This window comes from Saccostrea echinata, unplaced genomic scaffold (genome assembly GCF_033153115.1).
Source record: "Saccostrea echinata isolate AGI-Se365-2 ecotype Australia unplaced genomic scaffold, CSIRO_AGI_Sech_v1 ptg000033l, whole genome shotgun sequence".
NCBI classification, from domain to species: domain Eukaryota; kingdom Metazoa; phylum Mollusca; class Bivalvia; order Ostreida; family Ostreidae; genus Saccostrea; species Saccostrea echinata.
The window spans coordinates 14,747,301-14,753,389 of record NW_026889782.1 but is presented as its reverse complement, the minus strand read 5'-3'; the positions used below and the strand labels follow the sequence as shown (position 1 = coordinate 14,753,389).

The 6,089-nt window shown below is 32.9% G+C and overlaps 1 pseudogene; it reads right to left on the bottom strand.

Annotated features, from left to right (window-relative positions):
* Positions 1 to 3,735: 3,735 nt before the first annotated feature.
* LOC133199011 (big defensin-like) lies at positions 3,736 to 4,291 on the bottom strand (annotated as a pseudogene).
* Positions 4,292 to 6,089: the final 1,798 nt, after the last annotated feature.

Genomic DNA, 6,089 nt, shown 5'->3' with positions numbered 1-6,089 from the left:
TTCTTATATGATTCTTTGTCTACTTCTACAATTTTAAGATTGATAATCTTTGAAATTTTGACAAAAACAGATAGATAGACATTGCAACACTTACATATTACAAAATTAACACCCAGTGGAAAAGAAGATATTTAAACAAGAGTGATTGCAATTCATACACTGGTCTCTTGTGTTCTCTTGTGTTCTTTGATGTATATTAAATAAATGCCGTAATGTTTCAGTTATGAAAAGAGTTTGACGTGACGGTTTAATTTTTCATTTTGCGAGCAAGAGTCTAAAGCCTTTAGCAAAATCTTAAAATCAGGGAATACATGTACAATAATAGAATACAAGAAAAGTATTATAAAATTCATTAAATCTTTTGATGTATTTAGTTAAATAACTTTTTTATGCTGAGGAATTTTAATACATACTTGCAACTGGCCAATAAATAATATTAGTGCACCTGTTTGAGTGTGGTGTTTTTGGTCAAGCTCCCCAAAACCATTAGTACTTCTTAAAAACTGTGTCTAGAGAAAAGAAATTAAAAAAAAAATTGGATCCACTTTTGTGCAAACCTTCTTGTAAATACGCGGCTAGGATAAGGTTGTCCGTAAAATATCAAACTGTTCCAACTATAGTAACTTCTCGGAACTACCTAGATATGACGTCATAGTAGCATATAACGTCAAGTCACTGCATACTTGAGCTGACAGGACGGGGAAAGTGTCATAACTTTTACATTTCTTTCATGTGACATGTATACTATTTTGGTGCTGTTGTTTAATTCAAGTGTGTTTAAGCTCAAGTATGCTATTATGATGTTGAACATTTGCAGTTCATATTGTAACTCCTTTCGTTTGTCCGATATGGACTAATTGTAGCAACCTCTAATGATAAAACGCTGCTTAATGTACAAATATCATTAAGCGTTACAACTGCAACGCTTAATGCCATGAATTATTGCATTAATAGTTGACATTCTAAACCACTAATGCTAAATCGCCGCTTAATGATAGAATTATAACATTAAGCGTCACAAATGCAGAGCAACACCGACGCTTAATGAAACAAGGAAATATCCACATAATCGACGGTTAATGATACACACTAGTATATCATTAAGCGTTTATTGGTTTTGATACTATGAAACTGGTTTCGGAACATAAAAGCTTGATAGTGATAACAAATATGAAATAAATAAAACGTGGAATTTTTTTTTGGAATCAACAGATGTCCGTTAGATCTTTCTTCGGTGTGAAGAATGGTTTGAATAATCGCGCTTCCCTTTTCAATCCGAAATTCCTTTGAAGGTATGTAAACTGAAACAGACGATACCACCACTTTTTACTCAACATATAAAGGGTGTTTTAACAAACATGTTCCGACTTTACATGTCTATATTTTTTGCAAAATGATTAAATATTATCAACATCATAACTGTTTTTAAGAGTATATTTTCCGGCAATATAATTGTCATATAAACAATATAAAATAACGTCATTATTTTTTCATTGAAGTTTTGATTCCATCTTAAAAAGTTGAGTTGTTGGGGTTTTTCTGGAAAAATGGATCTCTTTGGATGTTTTTGAACTATACCATGCAAACAGAATATCACCAAATCACCAATACTACTGCATTATATTGTGAAAAAGAAATAATCATATGAAAACCATCTTTCTAGGAAACAGACTTTGCAAAAAATGTCAAAATTTAAGCAACATGGGACTTAAAGAGACAAAATGGATTGCTGACTTCGAAACATTGTAATTATATTAAAGAAATAAAAAATGGCGGTAAATCAAAAATGCTGCTGATGTCCAAACTTAGAAAATGCCTTTCTTAAAAATAAATGAAGAACTGCGAACGATAGTATTGTTCTCCCGCCTACCTCCAAGTCAATTTTCAAATGTTAACACATTTGCTTGATTGATTGATTGTATGTTGTTTTACGTCCAATTCGAGAATTTTTCACTCACATAGAGACGTCAAAATTTACCGGTGAAGGGCTTCAAATTTTGACCTTTACTCGGCACTCAGGGCCATTGAGCAGTGAGGGATCTTTATCGTGCCAACGCCTGCCGTGACACGGGGCCTCGGTTTTTAAGGTCTCATCCGAAGGACCCGCAACTTTCACTTCAAAGTGCCGAGGGCATGGCGATGGAACAGTTGCTACCCACTTTTTATCGACTTAGGTCAGTCGCGGCCGAGATTCGAACTCACGACCTCCCGATCACGAAGCAAGCGCTCTACCGACTGAGCTACCAAGAACGGTTTAAACAAATTTGAACGATTTTTCATATTTATATAGTTATTGATATGAATTTTCATAAAACATTGCTAATTTGGGAAAACAATGAGAGATAACTCTAAAACTTTGGTTAAACTTTTCACCATAGAAATAAATGGAAAAAAATATTTCTAAAACATCCCCCACCCCTGAAAAAATTCCTTTTTACAGGTAAGATGGATTGTTATTTCACAAATTCATACCGAAGCTTTTTCTGTGTTCCAAGGGGGTGGGGTGGGGGGCATATGTTCACCAAAAAACAGTAAAAATGGTCATTTTATAACCAATTTCGAACGAGATAACAATTTAAAAATGTACTTTATCAATCTTATAATTTGAATTATACATAATTTTAACAAACGGAAAGATTTAAGGGTCATTTAACTATTTACGTGCATATTTGAAATTTTGGTGATGTTTTAAAGCCTGATTTTAATGCATAAAATTTTCTACCCCCCTTATGAAAATAGGTGTAAAAAAGGGGAATTAACTTTTTGACGTTCATTTTAAAATTAATAATCAATTGACTATTCTTTGTATTCAAAAAAAGTTTTAATGGCCAAAATGCAATTTATACTCAATTAGATGGGTATAAAATGTAGGCGGAAATCGAGAGTTAGCGTGCTTAGTTCTTAGCAATACTTCAACTTTTATAATGATAAAATTGTTTGGTTATGTGCTTCAAATTTTTGCAAAAATTTCCTTACATTAATACTGCTTAACTTTTTATTGAATTCAAAAAGTCGGGACATGATTGCAGAAACACCCTGTACAAAGAACTCATAAAAAGCAAGATTATTCTCAATACCAATTATTTTTCTATTATTGTAAACGGAGATTTCCTGAACATGACTGCTAAACTTCAATGTAAACATTCAAATGTTGGAGCTAGGCGAACTTTTATGACCGAATAACTTCCAGTTCTAGGTCACTTCTTGTCACAACATAGTGATACGGCAGGCTGTTCATGTAATATTTCTATTGGAATATTCGTCTCAAATCTAAATATAAGTAATAAAAAACAAGGTTAAAAAGTTCACAGGGAAATGAACTTGATTTGTACATGATCAAATCTAAGGGCTCACTGGATTTGATCACGTGACTAACCAAGTTCATTTCCCAGAGAACTTTTTAACCTTTTTCTTTATTTCTTAATTATTATATAATCCTATGGACCCTTTACAATCGTTTATTACATTAAGTAATTAATACTAAGGTCGCTGCTCCGAATACCACTACATGACGTAAAGATCCATCTTGCGGATGAATCGATAAATCAAGGTCGCACTGAAAAATCTGTCTCTGCTCAATGACCTTTGTAGAATTCTAGGGACAAGTAATGGCGAACCAATGCTAGTGAAACATTCGTACTGAGACCTAAAGCAAATTAATTGATTAATAAGGCCATTTTAAGAACAACACATTAAATCTTTAATGCATTCGGAATTTTTACTTGTAAGTTGTACATGTACAAATTATTTTCCGAGTGGAAAAGTATCTGCATCTCGACAGCAATAACAGAGACCACCGCAGATGTCAGAATGGTAGCCATCTATGACTTCATGAGAAAAACAAGGCTCTCTACACCAACCTCTGTTGTTGGCACAGGCTATATTACGGCATACATCATCGTCATCTTAAAAAAAACAGTGTTCGTTTTGGGTCCAATAATTAAATTAAAAGGAAGTGAAGAAGACATCCAAGTGTTGATAATTATATAATTACCACATTTGGAGTCATAAAGAACGATATTGCCACAAGTGTATAGATATGAACTTACCTTGTCTTTTTGTAATATGATGTTGGTGCACTGCTTGAATTCCATAGTACAACACCAAGGCAAAGAATAACCAGGAGCAACGGCTGTCCATGAAACTGTCGCCAGAGATGGCAAACCTATTGCGATAACATTGCGTTTGTGGGGTTTCTCTTTTCCCTCTTCTGCTTGCAAACAAAGGGAAGGGACGAACATTGTCAACAAGACCGTATAAAGTATTGCATAAAACTTAATTTTATCCATTGCTTTCTGAAAAAAAAAAATGATTGTTTTAAAAATAATTTTTTTGAATTCCAAATTGAATCGTTTTTGTTAATCTTAATCTTGTAATACCTCTGTTTATTTTGTGCTATCCTAACAAACAACGATTTCTCTCAGTTTGTGTCCGTTTATAAGGTATGTTAACGCACCTTTTTCGTCAACAGATAAAATAAAGTTCAGGCCGTTTCCTTGAGAAAAAAAGCACCTGTGAGCACATTTGACAGAATATCTCTAATCATAAAATGCGTCGTGTATTTTCATTTGAAAAATTGAGACATAAAACAGCAGGCTTCATATTTAATATACTCAATATATGATCTTAAAATGGTTTTGTGCACTAATGAAAATTGAAAGTTTAAAACTCAAAAAAGTGAATAAAACAAGAGGCCCAAGAACCTTAACCGTCACCCGAGTATTAAGTGTCGATCCATAGATTAAAACAAAATAAGCTGTTACATAAAGCTATGCTGCCCACAAGAAAGAAGGAGAAACAGGACAATCAGGGATCAGCAATATATTAATTTAATACTCAATAACAAATCTTAAAGTTGATCTATATATTTGCCTATATTTTCCGCCATTTGTCATTATCCTCATGTGGATTAAACGAAACACTAGTTTTTAGAGCACTATTAGTAAACACATTTCATTTTCCCTCACATTGTCTTAGTCTTTAAAGATTATTTATTGTACAAAGATTAGGTATTTTTGTCCCATTTTCATTCATCTATTATTTAAAAGTTAACATGACCATTAAAAACTATGAAAGTACTTTTCTATGAATTTTCTTGTATAATTCTTTTATTAATTGACATTTTAAGTGACAATATTTACAGTGATTATCTATCATTGGTGAATAGCAAAGGGGAATAACTTCCTTTGGCAGAAATTAATAAATTTACCAAAGGGTACAGAATTTCAAAATACAGCCCCACCCTAATACCAAAGCCCCTTACCCAGGGGCCAAGATATTCACAATTTTGGAAGAGGCACTCTTGCTCATTATAACCATGCACTTAGTATGTTTCCTCAATAACAATGGGTAGAGAAGATTTTCAAACAAATAACTAACTTTCCGCTTAGTTCCTGTTATTCTATGCTATCGTGTTTTGTTTAATTTGTCACTTCACTTTGTGTCCTTGGGATAAGAATTCTACCATCAGCTGAGTCCCAAGTCATTTGATGTCTTTGATGCGTAAATTAACTATCCATGATGAAAGAAAAGTTTCATGTTCTTATTTTTAAATCATAATTAAATAACAAATAAAAGTAATATTTTTTTTGGACCGAAGTATTAAAGAACAATTTGGACCAAAAAATTTCATTAATGCGCTACGTGCATTGATGACGTTTTCCGTCCAAATTTTTCTCTGATACTTCGATCAAAGAAAAAAATATTACATTCATTTCTTAAGTCAGTGATATTTGCACTATTAGAATATGTTATGACACAATGTGCATTAACTGCAAATCTTAAGCACAAAAAAATGGGTTTATCAGATGAAAAAATGCTTAAATGATCTTGCATTTATTGAAATAGGGTTAACAACAAATTAATAATGCAAATACCTTAGCATAATTAAACAAAGTATTTCAGGTTAGGCTCAACAAGTAATAATTGCTAGAATTGAAAGTTCGCAGAAATGTTCTTTTTATAAATATCTAGTTCATAGATTCTACCTACAATATGTCGCCCGCGTGGCGCAGTGGTTAGAGTGTATGCTCTAGACTTGCGGAGTAAGGAGTTGATCCTTTCGTCGCGGGTTTTAATCCACTGGGGGA